The 17,105-nt window shown below is 44.4% G+C and overlaps 1 pseudogene; it reads left to right on the top strand.

The window, feature by feature from the left end:
- Positions 1 to 17,105, top strand: part of LOC134343760 (pituitary tumor-transforming gene 1 protein-interacting protein-like) — a 79,398-nt pseudogene that overhangs the window by 23,585 nt on the left and 38,708 nt on the right.

Here is a 17,105-nt window from a genome sequence, read left to right as displayed (position 1 = left end):
AGAAGACCTCTCAGTTGTTAGATGAGTGGCCGTGCTCTGATGATGAAAAGCGACAGAGATTGGTTGAAAGCTTGAATGGGCAGGCTGCTGTCGTCGTGAGAGCTGTCAGGTTGAAATCTCCCGTAGCGACAGCTGTCAATTATCTGCAAGCACTGGACAATGCTTTTGGTCCAACTGGAAGCCCAATGGAGCTCATGGTGGGGTTTCAGAATATGCGTCAGGAGAAGGGGGAGAAGCTTTCTGCTTTTATTTTTAGGCTAGAGAGGCAGCTAAATTGCTTGCAGTGCAGAGGGGTCATTTAAGTGACTGAGGTGGATCAGTTAAGAATGGACCAGATAGCCAGGGGCACCCAGTCCCATGACCTGATTGCTTGGGGTCTCTGACAGTATCATATGATGCTCTCCCCTCCATCTATTGTTGAGCTGATCAGAGAGGTACGGGAAGAGGAGAACGCAGCGGAGGCGTGGCAGTTCTCAGTCAGCAGGGTACAGTCCTCGGCAGTAGTCCCCTGCGGTGAAGTAACCACAGATAGCCTATTCCAGGGAGCCATAGAGGAGATTGTGGCGGAGTTGAGAACGGAAATATGTCGGCTGTTATCAGCGGGTGTGACCACCCCCCCCAATATGATGGAGCTAATGAGGGGGCTCATTCCCCAAGGGGATGAACAGTGCAGAGGGATACTGGCAGCCGGTGTCACACCAGAAGGAGGGTGAGCCCCCGGGTACCTCAGCAGGGAGAGTTGTTGGGAAAACCTAGAGGAGACCCAGTGAGGGAACGGTCTGGTGTCCCTGGGGGAACACATTCCCAGCAATGTACCAAGGAACCCCCAAAAACAAAAGGCCCATTTCCTAAAGGCTTAGTGGGTCCGTGCTCCAGTGTGTCGCTATGAATATGAGGTATTTATGCTAAAGCCATACTTGACACCGGGTCGCAGGTCACGTTGTTGTACCATTGGTTTTACAACTGGTATCTGAAGCATTTACCATTAGCATCATTCAGGGCACTGGAGATCTGGGGGCTTAGTGCTAGTGATTATCCATACGACAGTTATTTGTCAGTGAAGTTGGAGTTCTCAGAGGCTGATGTGGGAGTGTCTGAGGTCCTTGATACATTGGTGCTGGTTTGTCCGGACCCTGTTGAGAAGGGTGGCGTTTCAATTCTGGTGGAGACCAACACCCCTCTTGTGAAGAGGCTCATGGGAGCCTACAAGGAGAAGGCTGGCGAGAGCTTTCTGGGAACATTGTCCGTGCACCCAGGGTTTTGTGCTGTTTTTGAGAAAGTGCTTGGCAGCATTGGGCCGGATACCGAATTTAAACGAGGGACTGTGTGGTTCACCCAGTTGAAGCCAGTGGTGGTACGGCCCGGGGAAGTAGCGAGAGTGATGGGGACCCCCAAATTTTCTAGAGTTCCTGAGGGCAAAGCCCTCTTAGCGGACGCTTTGGAAGACCACGGGGAGGAGTCGGGATTTCCTGCTGGGGTACTGGTAAGGCCTGAATTGCAGAAGCCCTCGGTTGTACAGGAATGCAGGATGGCACTGATTGTCAGGAACACTACAAAGTGGGGGATGCTCCTGGTTCATTTGTTCCCGGTGACAGTAATGTCGAGTGTCCCTGTGGGATACGCCAGGGAGAAACTATTGGAAAGGGGAGGAAAGCTGACAGCTGAGTCATTCAACTTCGGGGACTCCCCACTTGCTGCGGGTTGGAAGGGGAGGCTGGTAGAGAAGATGTTGAAGCTGGAAGCTGAAGCACAGATGCTGCCCGACCTGCTGAGTTCCTCCAGCGTGTTGTGAGTGTTGCTTTGACCCCAGCATCTGCAGATTATTTTGTGTTGAAGCTGGAAGATGTCTTTTCCACTGACAAATCTGATGTGGGTTGTTCCAAGAGCACACGTTACACTATCCGGCTGACTGAGGATACCCCGTTCAGAGAAGGGTCACGGCGACTGGCCCCTGCAGACATGGAGGATGTTCGGTAGCATTTGTGTAAGTTGAAGGAAGCTGGGATCATCACAGCGTCCCAAAGCCCCTATGCATCCCCAGTAGAGTTGGCCCAAAAGAAGAATGGGAAGGTACAGATGTGTGTAGACTATAGGACTCTGAACAGGCACACCATCCCTGACCAGTATACTGTCCCAAGGATTGAAGACGCGCTAGCCTGTCTGATGCCGTATTTCAGCGTGCTGCACTTGCGGAGTGGATATTACCAGATCCCCATGAGTGAAGCCGACAAAGAGAAAAAGGCATTTATATGTTCCCTGGAATTTTTCCAGTTCGAAAGGATGCCTCAGGGCATCTCGGGAGCTCCTGCCACCATCAGGCGGGTCATGGAGAAGACAGTAGGGGATATGACCTTGCTTGAGGTATTGGTATATCTGGATGACCTCATAGTGTTTGGGTCCACCTTGGAAGAACATGAAGCGGGCTGCTGAAGGTGCTGAACGGTTAAAACTTTCTCTGGACAAGTGACAGTTCTGCCAAATGTCTGTTAGTTATGTTGGGCGCATAGTCTCACGAGATGGGGTAGTTACAGACCCAGCTAAGATCGGGGCGGTTACCACTTGGCCAAGACCCTAGACTGTGAGCGTTCTGCACTGGTTCCTCGGGTTCTCTGGTTACTATCGGAGCTTTGTGAAAGGCTACGTGAAAGTGAGTCATCCTTTGAATCAACTTCTGTGCGGTTACCGTCCATTGGGGGAGAAAGGGTAGGGGAAAACAGGACAGGAGGGTGGAGAGTACCTTAGCCCCGTCGGAGCCCTTTGGACCAAGGTGGGATGCAACATGTGAAGAGGCATTTCAGTTGCTGAAGGAGCTACTGACCCAGACACTGGTGCTGGCTTTTGCAGACTCCCAGTGTTGCGGATAAATCTCAGGAGCAGCAGACAGAATAAATCAGGCCGACTCAGCGAATTGTTTCAAACTAAAGGACTTTATTACCTGATATCATGGAGAGCCTCTGTACCGAAAAGCGGTGCTTAGGGGCTTTGCTTATTTTGCAGAACCGCTTCATTATATAGACACAGCGTATGTGACTAAAAGCACTTAACAAGAACATTGCTTGTCTTTGAACTTAGATTTTTTTTTGGATTATGAGAACACTCAGTCCTCTTTTATTGTCATTTAGAAATGCATACATGCATTAAGAAATGATACAATGTTCCTCCGGAGTGATATCACAGAAAACAGGACAACCCAAAGACTAACACTGACAGAACCACATAATTATAACATATAGTTACAGCAGTGCAAAACAATACCATTATTTGGTAAAGAACAGACCATGGGCACGGTAAAAAAAAAGTCTTAAGTCCCAATCAACTCTCAAGTCCCTGATAGCAGGCAGCAAAAGGGAGGAACTCCCTGCCATAAACCTCCAAGGCACCGACAACTGCCGATGTCTTGGAAGCAGCCGACACCCGAGTCGTCCATCTGAAAACTTCGAGCCTCTGACCAGCCCCTCTGATACAGCCTCCCAAGCACCATCCTATGCTGAGCGCCTCGGCTGCCGAAACAAGCAAAGCCGAGGATTCGGGGCCTTCTGCTCCAGAAATTCCAGTTACCACACAGTAGCAGCAGCAGCGAAGCGGGCATTTCAGAAGCTTCTCCAGATGTTCCTCTGTACTCTCACGTCTTTCTCCATCAAATCAGGATTGTGCACAGTCCCCTACTTGACAGATAACAGATATCATTCACCGGAGAGGCTGCACGCGCCTCTTAGAACTAGATAGCAACAAACAAGAGCGTTACGTAAATGAGACGCCACAGCATCTTTCTGGCAAGGACTTTAGCTAAATTTTAAGAGTATTCACAAGCGATTGGGTTAACCCCTACATATCCAAAGAGTCTTAAATTCTTCCACACCTAATTACCGTATGTACTGCACACGGATGCCAGCCGAGAGGGTCCTGTATCAGGATCAGGGCTCCGGGTTGAGGCCCGTTGCACTTGTAAGCCGGAGTCTGTCACCCTCTGAGAAAAACTATCCCACACACAACTTTGGAATTTCTGGTGTTGAAGTGGGCGGTGGTGGATAAGCTGAGTGACTGCCTCTATGGGGCCAAGTTTGAGGTGAGGACGGACAACAACCCCCTAGTGTATATCTTGACATCAGCAAAACTGGATGCCACAGGCCATCGGTGGTCAGCAGCATTGTCTGCCTATGATCAGCCTGAAGTACCGGCCGGGAAGCAGGAATGTTGATGCTGATACTTTGTCCTGACGGGCGCATAAGGGACTGGTCAGGAACGAGGAGTGGGAGAGCATTCCTGCCCCGGGGGGTGAGGCCCTGTGTCAGTTTGCCATCACAATGAAGGCAGAGGAAAAGGAGGGGCAGGAGCGAGCGGTGGATCAATTGGGGGCTTCTGATGACGCCATCCCCTAAGTTTATTGTAACCTGACTGCTCAGAAGACAAATCAGCTGCCAGAATTGAGTACTGGGGAAGTGGCTGCTGCTCAGCAAGATGATCCGGGCATTGGTACCATTTGGACAACGGTCAAAAATGGAGACATGGCTCAGGCAGAGAGGACAAAACACACGTCGGTGCTTCCATTACTACGAGAATGGCTTCTGTTGGAGTTGAAGAACTAGATCTTATACTGGGTCACGTCACCCCCAGACTGACCCCGACGTTGCCAGCTGGTTTTGCCCGAGAAGTATCGGAGGGTGGCGTTGAAATCACTTCATGATGATTCTGGACATTTTGGGGTGGAAAACACCTACGGATTGCTCAGAGACTGGTTTTACTGGCCCCAAATGAAATCGGAGGTCGAAGAATACTGCAAGACATGCATTTGATGCATCTGGCGGAAGACACTGCCCGTGCGGGCAGCAGCCTTCTCCCACCTGCAGAGTGCGGGGCCTCTGGATCTGGTGTGTATGGATTTCCTGTCAATAGAACCCGATGCCAGCAACACGGGGAATGTCGTAGTCATCACGGACCACTACACCAGATATGCTCAGGCTTTCCCTCCCAAGGACCAGAGGGCATCTACGGTGGCAAAGGTGTTATGGGAGAAGTATTTCATTGACTATGGCCTTCCCAGGCGAATACATAGTGATCATGGACAGGATTTTGAGAGCAGACTCAACCGTGAGTTACTGGGCGTACTTGGAGTTGAGAAGTCAAGGGCCACACCCTATCACCCACAGGGCAATCCCCAGCCAGAGATGTTTAACCGGACCTTGCTAGACATGCTCGGGACCCTGGAGATCAGCAAGAAGAGCAGGTGGAGTCAACATATTGGGCATCTGGTTCACAGTTATAATTGTACACGAAATGAAGCTACTGGGTACTCGCCATATCTGATGTTTGGGCGCGAGGCGAGGTTGCTCATTGACCTTTGTTTTGGGACTGACGAGGGTGACTTACCACCGAAGACTTATCTGAAGTATGTGGCTGACATGAGAAGAGAGGTGAAAAGGGCTTATGAATTAGCTGGAGTCATGGCTGCCCAGCAGAATCAAGGAAATAAGAGGAGGTATGATCAAAAAGTGAGGTTCTCCCAAATCCTGCCAGGAGACAACTCCTCAAAAGGAATTTGGGGCTACCTGGAAAGCACAAGGTGGCTGACTACTGGGCGGCCACACCCTCTGTGGTGGAGAATCAAATGCCAAACCTACTAGTTTTCCGGGTGAAACCAGGGGAAGGGAATGGGTCTGTCAAGATCCTCCATTGGAACCATCTGCTGCGCCTGGGACAAGAGGTGCACGTAGACCCAGGGGCCGACTTGGAGCCTACACTTAGTAAGAGGACTCTGCGAAAACGGGCAACTGCAGGACCCAAAGCAGGAGAGGCTGGGCTGGCCCCTGCCTATGAGAGGGGTACTGATTCGGAAGATGAGAATCTGGATGTGTGGTATATGCTGTCTTTCACTAACTCCCCATTGATTGAGGAGGAGAAAAACGACCCTTCTCCCGCTGAGTCAGGTGAAGTGGGGGAAGGGTGCTATCTGTGGGCAGCCTGGGTTACAGCGGGACCTTTGAAGGAGAGGAAGCAGGGCCTGGACACGGGACAGAGGGCTCGAAGTTGCAGGGGGGCACAAGTGATAGGTCGGGGAAGGACTCGCCAGGTAGACCAGAAGTATCCCCAGTAGTGTCTGAGCCTGAAGAGTTAGGTGAGGAGGTACAGAGGTCTCAGAGAATTAGGAGACCACCAGATAGGTTGGCCTATGTAGCGCCAGGGGAACGGGCCCTGATCTCTACCGTTTTGGGGAGCTATGTCACTACCTTTTGCACCTGGATTGGGCTTTGTGTTTTGCAGGAAGGGTTGGCGAATTATCTCAATGTCATGAGAACATGACTAAATTTGGTGGGGGGAAGATGTAATGCGCTGTAAGGATTCACTGCTAATGTAATGGCTTCTCTGTAATGTTTCACTGTTAAGTCTAATGAAATGGCTTCTCTGTAATGTTCACTGCTGAGGTAACAGTTTCTCTGTAGCAGCATTGTTTGGGTTATGGCTGGAGATAACAGGACTGGTATGCATGTTTGCCAATCAGGAGATTGTTGTTCTGTCTTGTGAATCTGGAAGGAGATTTTTTGTTGTCTTTTGCTGGGGAGAGATGAGGAGAGAAGATGCGAACGGAGAGATTTGTTAGACCGCCGGACGAGGTGGACTTGGAGCAAGGGTCTGAAGAGCAGCAAACATCGGAGGAGGTCTATGGTGGACGATTGACTTATCAGTGAGCACCAACTTTGCGCAACAGACTGTTTAATAAGATTGGGCCCTTTTTTTTCTTTTCGTTTCTTTACTAACCATATAGTCAAAGTAAGAATTATAAAGCTTAATCATTAATTGCATATTGTGTACTGTTTGTTATTTCTGGGTACTGATTTGTAATAGGACACATCGCGCAGCATCCACCCAAACAAGATTTCTTAAGTTTGGCTGGGCTGGGAGTTACCACCCCCTATATTAAACCACTAGCCGAAGCAAGAGTTACATTAAGTTATTGTGAGCATTATTTGGTTATTTTTGGCATTATTGTGAGATCCCCTCCATTGAACCATTGCAAGTGTTGAATTGTCTGTTTTAGATTATGATGTAATAACCAATTGCAAATTTGGCCTCAAAACCTCGTTGTGCAGTTGGACTCTCAATTTTCTCACTTGCAGATTCCAGTAAGTTTGGATTGGTAACAACATCTCCTCCATGATCTCCATCAGCACAGCTACACCACAAGGCTGTGTGCTTAGCCCACTGCTCTAATCACTTTATACTGTGTGACTAAGTACAGCACCAATCCCATATTTAAGTTTGCTTACGACACCACTGTTGCTCACCAATTCAAAGGCGGTGACAAATTAACATATAGGAGGGAGACTGAAAATCTGGCTGTGTAGTGCTACGACAACAACCTCTCACTCAATATCAACAACATCAAGGAGCTGACTGTTGACTTCAGGAGGAAGAAACCAGAGGTCATCAGGGGATCAGAAGTGGAGAGGTTCAGCAACTTTAAATTCCTCAGTGTTATAATTTCAGAAGGTCTATCCTGGGTCCAACACACAAGTGCAGTTATGAGGAAAGCATGACAGTGCCTTTACTTAGAAGCTTGCAAAGATTCAGCATGATATCTGAAACTTCTACAAACTTGTATAGATGTGTGGCGGAGGGTTAATTTACTGGCTGTGTCACCATGTGGTATGGAAACACCAATGCTCTTGAATAGAAAATCCTACAAAAGTAGTGATACAGCCCAGTCCATCATGGCTAAAGCCCTCCCCATGACTGAGCACATCCACATGGAGCACTGTCACAGGAAAGCAGCATCTGTAATCAGGACCCCCACCACCCAGGCTGTGCTCTCTTTTTGCCTCTGCCATCAGGAAGAAGATGCAGAGCCACAGGGCCCACACCATCAGGTTCAGGAACAGTTATTACCCCTCAGTCATCAGGTTCTTGAACCAGAGGGGATAACTTCACTTACCCCATCACTGAACTGTTCCCACAACCAACGAACTCAGTTTCAAGGACTCTTCGTCTCATGTTCTTGATATTTATGACTTGTTTATTTATTTATTTGTTCTTTTGTATTTGTGCAGTTTGTTGTCTTTTGCACGTTGGTTGTTTGTCCATCCTGCTGGGTGCATGTTTTCATTGATTCTGTTGTGTTTCTTGGGTTTACTGTTTTTGCCCACAAGAAAACAAATCTTGGTGTTGCATATGGTGACATGTACGTACTCTGATAATAAATTTACGTAGAACTTTGAACTTGAAATTAGAGACAGTCATCTGTGTTTGTTGACAGCTGATTCAGAGAATTGTTGGGGGAGTTCTGAGTGGATTGGCTGTTCAAAGTCTCAGTAATGAAAGATGTGATTATTGGTCACTGAGCATTTGCTTAAAAAAATTCTCACCTCTGTAAGACTTGTGGCAGTGTAGATTTTTAAAGACTGATTTTTTTTTGGCAAATTTAAGAAAATATTTGGTGCTCATACATTTTGGATCAACCACCATGAAATGATTAGAATTCTGCTTTGCAATGTCTTTGTAAATAGAGCACTAGAACAATGGAGGAACACTAAAATACCTGATCCAGTTAAGTCTCATCTGCCCAGATGAAACACATTGTGGTTTCAACATTTTGCTGAATAGTTTAAAAATGCAACGTCAGAGTTGAGTATCCTTTAACCTATGTTATCCATGCCTGAGCTTGCTCCATTTTGGACCATATTCCTCTAAACCAGGTGTTTCCAACCAGGGGTCCATGGACCTCTTGCTTAATGGTATTGGTCTGTAGCATTAAAAAGGATGGGACCTCTGCTCTAAGCCTTTCTTGTTTTTTTTTGTCCAGGTGCCTTCTGTCCTCACTGTAAACTTTTGTATTTATATTAAAAAAAATTATTGTCCGTTGGTTTCATATATCAAGCATATACACTCAGTGGCCACTTTATTGAGTACCTACTGTAGCTAATAAAGTGGCCACATGAGCATATGTTCTTGGTCTTCTGCTACTGTAGCACTTCAAGGTTCGACATATTGTACATTCAGAGATGCTCTTCTGCACATCACTGTTGTAATGAGTGGTTGAGTTACTGTCACCTTCCTGTCAGTTTGAAACAGTCTGACCATTCCCCTCTGACCTCTCTCATTAAAAAGGCATTTTCACTCACAGAACCCCTGCTCACTAGATGTTTTTTGTCTTTCACACCTGTAATGCCATGGTTAAGATTTCTATTGCTATGCCATAGGTATTTCATCTTGGTAGTTTTTGCAAAACCAATATGATCTGGTAGACTGTATTGGTTTTGGCTAAAGATAAGAAACCCTGTTGTTCAACTCAGGATGGTGGGATCAGGAGAAAGTTCTAGAGATAGCGGGGCGGAAATAGATTTGTGATGGACAGTAGTCTGGTTTGGGTCTCTTGGTGAGAGCTGCAGAGCGAGCCGTAGAGTTCTGTTGGAAGGAGAGTCCCCGTAGCAAAAAAATGCTTTGTGCGGGTGAATGACTCCAAGGAAAAAGGACCAATACTCCTGAGAGAGCCAGTTTATTTGTGATGGACTTCGAGGGAAGTTCAGACTGTGGCAGGTGCTTTCACGCAGACCGTAGGTTGGGCACTGTGAATAACAGTTATATCCAGGTTTTGGAAGAAACAAGCACCAACAGTCATGTGCACATTTAGACAGGTCTAACTGTAATTGCCCTTTCTTTTTGTTCTTTTCTTTCTTTTAATAACTGATTGGAAGCTGAAATTGGTAAGTATACTTTCTTCATAATTTTATGCGGTGTACAATCTGTTATTTGTTGCCGACCGATAATTGTGTATGGGCAGTATTTACACAGCGTTCGCTCAAATTGAGGTTTCTTTAATCAGAACATCACAATGCTCCAGCTTGGTTGAACCCCAAATCATACCCACCCTAGATATATATTATTTATGAAAGGTGACCTTCTCAGCGCTGAGTCACGAGTTAGCTAACAAGCTGAGTTTGTATATGAGCCTGGTGAGAGGGTTACACACCATGTTCTGTAAACTCCAGAGACTGCTGTGTGTAAAAACCCAAGAAGATCAGCAGTGTTTGAGACACTCAGACCACCCTGTCTGCCACCAAGGATCATTCCATGGTCAAAGTTACTTACAAACCCCTTTTCCAGAAAAGTTAGGATATTTTCCAAAATGCAATAAAAACAAAAATCTGTGATATGTTAATTCACGTGAACCTTTATTTAACTGACAAAAGTATAAAGAAAAGATTTTCTATAGTTTTACTGACCAACTTAATTGTATTTTGTAAACGTACACAAATTTAGAATTTGATGGCTGCAACACACTCAACAAAAGTTGGGACAGAGTTAAAATAAGATTGAAAAATGCACAGAATATTCAAGTAACACCGGTTTGGAAGACTCCACATTAAGCAGGCTAATTGGTAGCAGGTGAGGTATCATGACTGGGTATAAAAGTAGCGTCCATCAAAGGCTCAGTCTTTGCAAGTAAGGATGGGTCGTGGCTCACCCCTTTGTGCCAAAATTCGTGAGAGAATTGTTAGTCAGTTCAAAAGGAACATTTCTCAATGCAAGCTTGCAGAGAATTTAGGTCTTTCAACATCTACAGTACATAATATTGTGAAAAGATTCAGAGAATTCAGAGACATCTCAGTGCGTAAAGGGCAAGGTCGGAAACCACTGTTGAATGCGCGTGATCTTCGAGTCCTCAGGCGGCACTGCCTAAGAAACCGTCATGTTACTGTGACAATTGTAGCCACCTGGGCTCGGGAGTACTTCAGAAAGCCGTTGTCACTCAACACAGTCCGTCGCTGCATCCAGAAATGCAACTTGAAACTGTATTACACAAGGAGGAAGCCATACATCAACTCTACGCAGAAACGCTGGCGAGTTCTCTGGGCCTGAGCTCATCTCAGATAGACCAAAAGACTGTGGAACCGTGTGCTGTGATCAGATGAGTCCACATTTCAGCTAGTTTTTGGAAAAAACGGGCGTTGAGTTCTCCGTGCCAAAGATGAAAACGGCCATCCAGATTGTTATCAGCAAAAGGTGCAAAAGCCAGCATCTGTGACGGTATGGGGGTGCATCAGTGCCCACGGCATGGGTGAGTTGCATGTATGTGAAGGTACCATTGACTCTGAGGCGTATATTAAGATTTTGGAGAGAAATATGTTGCCATCAAGGCGACGTCTCTTCCCGGGACGTCCATGCTTATTTCAACAGGACAATGCCAGACCACATTCTGCACGGGCTACAACAGCGTGGCTTTGTAGACACAGAGTGCGTGTGCTTGACTGGCCTGCTGCCAGTCCAGATCTATCTCCTATTGAAAATGTATGGCGCATCATGAAGAGGAGAATCAGACAACGGGGACCACGGACTGTTGAGCAGCTGAAGTCTTATATCAAGCAAGAATGGACAAAATTTCCTATTGCAAATCTACTACAATTAGTATCCTCAGTTCCAAAACTATTAAAAAGTGTTATTAAAAGGAAAGGTGATGTAACACAATGGTAAACATGCCTCTGTCCCAACTTTTGTTGAGTGTGTTGCAGCCATCAAATTCTAAATTTGTGTATGTTTACAAAATACAGTTAAGTTGGTCAGTAAAACTATTGAAAATCTTTTCTTTGTACTTTTGTCAGTTAAATAAAGGTTCACGTGAATTAACATATCACAGATTTTTGTTTTTATTGCATTTTGGAAAATATCCCAACCTTTCTGGAAATGGGGTTTGTAGATCAGATGCCTTGACCATGTCTGCGTGCTTTTTTACAATGAATTTCTGCCACATAATTCGCTGATTAGATATTTGTGTTGACAAGCAGCTGTACGGATGTACATAATAAAGTGGTCACTGAGTGTATTTAGAAAGCAAGTAGATATAGATAAGTATTTATTGGGTAAATTAAAGTTGCTGAAGATAAAACCCATTATAAAAACACTAAATATGGAATGACCAACAGCCTGCAATGGGAAACCAAACTATTGATTTGGCCATCCATTTGCTACTAAGTGACCATTCAGAATACTTTTGTTCTGGCGTATGTTTTAACTATTAAATGAGCCTTGTTATAAAGCCATGTCATAGAATCATAGAGCATGAAAGCAAGCCCTTTAGCCCAACTGGTCCATGCCGACCAGGATGTCCATCTAAGTCCATACTCATTTGCTGGTGTTTGAGCCATATCCCTCAAAGCCTTTCCTTTCTGTGTACCTGTCTAAGCACCTTTTAAATATTGCTAATATAGTATACCTGCCTCAGCCATGTCCTATGGTAGCTCATTCAATATATCAACTACCCTCTAGGTAAAAAGTTGTTCCTATTAAATCTCTCCATCTCATCTTAAATCTATGCCCTCAAGTTTTCAATTTATCAACCCTGGGACAAAGTCTGTGTGCATTCACTTTGCCTCTACCCCTCAAGATTTTACAAACCTCTTTATGATCACCTGTCAATGTCCTTTTCTCAACGTCTTTCTGTGACTCAGTCATATAATTTAAGAGATTGAGAAATTAATGCAGGATTGTCTTTTCTTCTGTTCCATCCACTCTGAAATATTTATGCTGGTTTGATTTTGATGGTCCACTCTTTCCTTCCTGCCTTTCCACAATAATATTTCAATTCTGTGCCGAACACAAATAGGTTGGGATGGCTGCTATATTTCATGGCCCACGGGCCCACTACTAAAGAAAGATACAAATTGGTTCTCATGAAGTCAATGGTAGATGAAATAATGGCAAGCATGATCAAATACTTAAAATACAGTAAACTATAAAGGATGATGATGACAAAATATGTTTGATGAACTAAGTTTTATTTCCACTAATTCAACTTATATTTTTTTTGCAGTGAACTTCGAAATCTTGATCATTGTGATATCCATTGTTGGGGGACTCATTCTGCTGCCTTTGGTGTGTTGCTGCTGTTACTGCTGTTTCAAGTTCAAACGATGTTGCCAAAAGAAATCATGCCGGTAATTCTCCCTTTTTTAAAAATAATTATTCTGAGCAGGCACGTAGGACTTCGACTTGGGTCTCAATTAAGAAAAGTAAGCAAGAATACAAATACCTAGATCATGTATTATTATTAAAAAGAACAACAAGCAGCATGGAAATTAACTTTCAGGCTAAACAGTTTTGAAAGATGCAAAGGAATGGTGGTCTTGTGAACCAGATTCCTGATTGATAAGTTACAGAACCTGGGCCTCTGTACCTCCGTCTGCAATTGGATCCTGGACTTCCTAATTGGAAGACCACAATCTGTGCAGTTTGGTGATAATATCTCCTTCTCGCTGACAATCAACACTGGTGCACCTCAGGGTTATGTGCTCAGCCCACTGCTCTACCCTCTCTATACCCATGACGCTGTGGCTAGGCGTAGCTCAAATACCATCTATAAATTTTCTGATGATACAACCACTGTTGGTAGAATCTCAGATGGAGATGAGGGCGTACAGGAGCGAGATATACCAACTAATGGAATGATGTCACAGCAGCAGCCTGGCACTCACTGTCAGTAGGACGAAAAAGCTGATTGTGGACTTCAGGAAGGGTAAGACGAAGGAACGCATATCAGTCCTCATAGAAGGATCAGAAGTGAAGAGAGTGAGCAATTTCAAGTTCCTGGGTAACAAGATCTCTGAGGACCTAACCTCGTCCCAACATATCGATGCAGCTATAAAGAAGGCAAGGCAGTGACTATACTTCATTGGGAGTTTGAGGAGATTTGGTATGTCAGCACAAACGCTCAAAGACTTCTATAGATGCACCATGGAGACCATTCTGACAGTCTGCATCACTGTCTGGTATGGGAGGGTGGGTAGTGCACAAGACTGAAAGAAGCTGTAGAGGGTTTTAAATTTAGTCGGCTCCATCTTGGGTACGAACCTATGAAGTACCCAGGATGTCTTGAAGGAGCAGTGTCTCAGAAAGGCAGCGTCCATTATTAAGGATCCCCAGCGCCCAGGCATGCCCTTTTCTCACTGTTACCGTCAAGAGGTACAGAAGCCTTGAAGGCACACACTCAGCAATTCGGGAACAGCTTCTTCCCCTCTGCCATCCGATTCCTAAATGAACATTGAACCCATGAACACCACCTCACTTTTACAATATATATTTTGTTTTTGCACGATTTTTAATCTATTCAATATACATACACTGTGATTGATTTATTTATTGTTATTATTTTTTTCTATATTAAGTATTGCATTGAACTGCTGCTGCTTTGTTAACAAGTTTCACGACACATGCTGGTGACAATAAACCTGATTCTGATTTAATGGAGATAGTCAATGCTAAGTGTAAATTTTCACACCTCTTCTTTTCCATTATTGAATTATATCCAGACCAAGTAGCAATCTCCCCAAGTGCTGGCCTCTTAATACAAAACTGAAATTAATTATAAGCTTGCTCAATAGTTTTGTGAGGGATTGTGAAATAGCAACACTTAAAAAAAATTTTTGATAAATAGATAGATAAGGAAGGGTTTTGGAAGGATATGGGACAAAAATGGGCAGATGAAATTTAGCTTGGTGAACACCATGAATGGCATTGACGAGTTGGGTTAAAGGACCTGTTTCCATGCTGTTTTATTCCATGACTTTAAAAAATCTTCTGCTAAAAATTTGAGGTTTTCACAGTTTCAGTGGGTAAAGTGGTAGGAATGTATCTTCCAGACCTGATAATATTCATAATGAGTGGAACAGTTTTCAACATGTTGGCCTAATTCTATATTCAATAAAATATTAGATATAAACACTGAAATATTGAATTGAAATCTAGTACAATGCCGGAAGCAAACACCAAAAATGTAGTGTTAAGATCTATTATGCTGCTCTATGTGCAGTACTAGAAATTTTGTATGCAAAATTTGACAGGATACAAAACTGGGCTGTTAAGTGGCAGATGGAATTCAACCCAGATAAGTGTGAAGTGGTTCATTTTGGTAGGTCAAATATGATGGCAGAATATAGTATTAATGGTAAGACTCTTGTAGTGTGGAGGATCAGAGGGATCTTGGGGTCAGAGTCTATTGGACGCTCAAAGCAGCTGCGCAGGTTGACTCTGTGGTTCATCAATCGTGGAATTGAATTTGAGAGCCGAGAGGTAATGTTGCAGCTATATAGGACCCTGGTCAGACCCCACTTGGAGTACTGTGCTTAGTTCTGGTCGCCTCACTACAGGAAGGATGTGGATACTACAAAGAGAGTGTAGAGGAGATTTACAAGGATGTTACCTGGATTGGGGAGCATGCCTTATGAAAGCAGGTTGAGTGAACTTGGCCTTTTCTCCTTGGAGCGACAGAGGATGAGAGGTGACCTGATAGAGGTGTACAAGATAATGAGAGGCATTGATTGTGTGGATAGTCAGAGGCTTTTTCCCAGGGCTGAAATGGCTGCCACAAGAGGGCACAGGTTTAAGGTGCTTGTGAGCAGGTACAGGGGTAAGATTTTTACGCAGAGAGTGGTGAGTGCATGGAATGGGCTGCCAGCATCGGTGGTAGAGGGGGATACGATAGAGTTTTCTAAGAGACTTTTGGATAGGTACATGCAGCTTAGAAAAATAGAGGGCTATGGGTAACCCTAGTAATTTCTAAGGTAGGTACATGTTTGGTGCAACTTTGTGGGCCGAAGGGCCCGTATTGTGCTGTAGGTTTTCTGTGTCTCTAAATGATCTAATTTTTTTGTTTAAATGGATTTTGTTTACTTTATACTTCATACTTTATTGTCGCCAAACAATTGATACAAGAATGTACAATCATCACAGCAATATTTGATTCTGCGCTTCCCGCTCCCTGCGTAGTAAATATTAACCAGTGGCTAATGAGTAATATCTTAGATGATGTGGTTCAATAAATTCAGCACACTTAACATGCAACATTTGCCTGTTTTCAATTCCAGTGCTGTCCCTGTTTTGTCACCTTTCAACTCAATTTATTTCCCCAAAACCTTATTATTGACATACATCTCCAGAGCCTCTGCATTTGCTTCGAAATATTCTAGGTTTTCCCTTTATTCTTTTACTGTTAAACCTCTTTGGGTCAGAAGCTCAGCTATCTTGGCCCAGTACTCCGGAATACTTATCCACCATCTTGTCTGTTGTGCTGTTTTTCTTTCTATTCTACATGTCTCTCTTGAAACTTGTAAAGCAAGTAAGCTTCTACTGTTGGCCTCAGTGCACAGTATTAAATATACACCACAAGTACCACTTAGTGTTGCGGCCAAAAAGTTCCACTTTAGTCACATCAACCGCAAGACCTCCTTCTTCATCTTTACGGTATCCTCTGAGTGATGCTGTGGAAAGTCTTTATGAACAAGTATATGTCTTTTTTTAAAATGGTTCATGTGGCATAAACCTAATACTGTGCATCAGTCAGGTAACACGATCCGTACCGTAAAGGGATGTTCCTCAGCAACAGGACTGAAAATCTGATCAGGATTGATGGGAAGATGAATGCAGAAAGATTCTGGATAAAAACCTGCTAGCTTCTGTCAGAAAGCTTAACTGGTGAAGAATTTTGTCTTTCAGCAGGACAGTGATCCAAAGCACACTGCCAGATAGCGGCTTCAAATGAAGAAAATTGATGTCCTTGGGTGACCTGGTCACTCCTAAGCTCAACCCGACTGAACATCTTTGGCAAGACCTAAGATTGTTGTCCACCACTGCTTCCCAGCTAACCTGGCACAGCTTGAACAACTTTGCAAGGAGGAATGGGCAAATCTTTCACGTTGTAGAAAGTCGTTAGCTGTAATAACTGCGAGAGGTGGTTCAACTAGGTGCTGAACAATGGGGACAAATACTTTTGAAGTGCTAACGTTTCAGTGTTTGAAGTTTTAGTTTTATATGATATACAATTTTTTCCTGTTTTTTGGGCTCTATTGTGGAAAAAATAAGCATGTGATTCGCAAGTTAAAACTTGTCAGTTATATTGATCAAAATCTCTGATTGTAATACTCATTTATGTGATCAAAGGGTTGGAGGCTGAATACTTTTTCATGGCACTGTTGAAACAAAGTTGGAAATACTCAAGTCGGGCAACATCTCTGGAGAGGAAAACACTATTAATATTTCGGGTCACTGACCTTGCATCTGTTTTGCAATTGTCTGGCATTAAAGTCTGGGATGCACAGCCTGAATGGTGGAAGGGTGAACACAGA

Source organism: Mobula hypostoma, chromosome 3 (assembly GCF_963921235.1).
Source record: "Mobula hypostoma chromosome 3, sMobHyp1.1, whole genome shotgun sequence".
NCBI classification, from domain to species: Eukaryota; Metazoa; Chordata; class Chondrichthyes; order Myliobatiformes; family Myliobatidae; genus Mobula; species Mobula hypostoma.
Note: the sequence above shows the minus strand (reverse complement) of the source record. Positions and strands in the feature narration are given on the sequence as shown.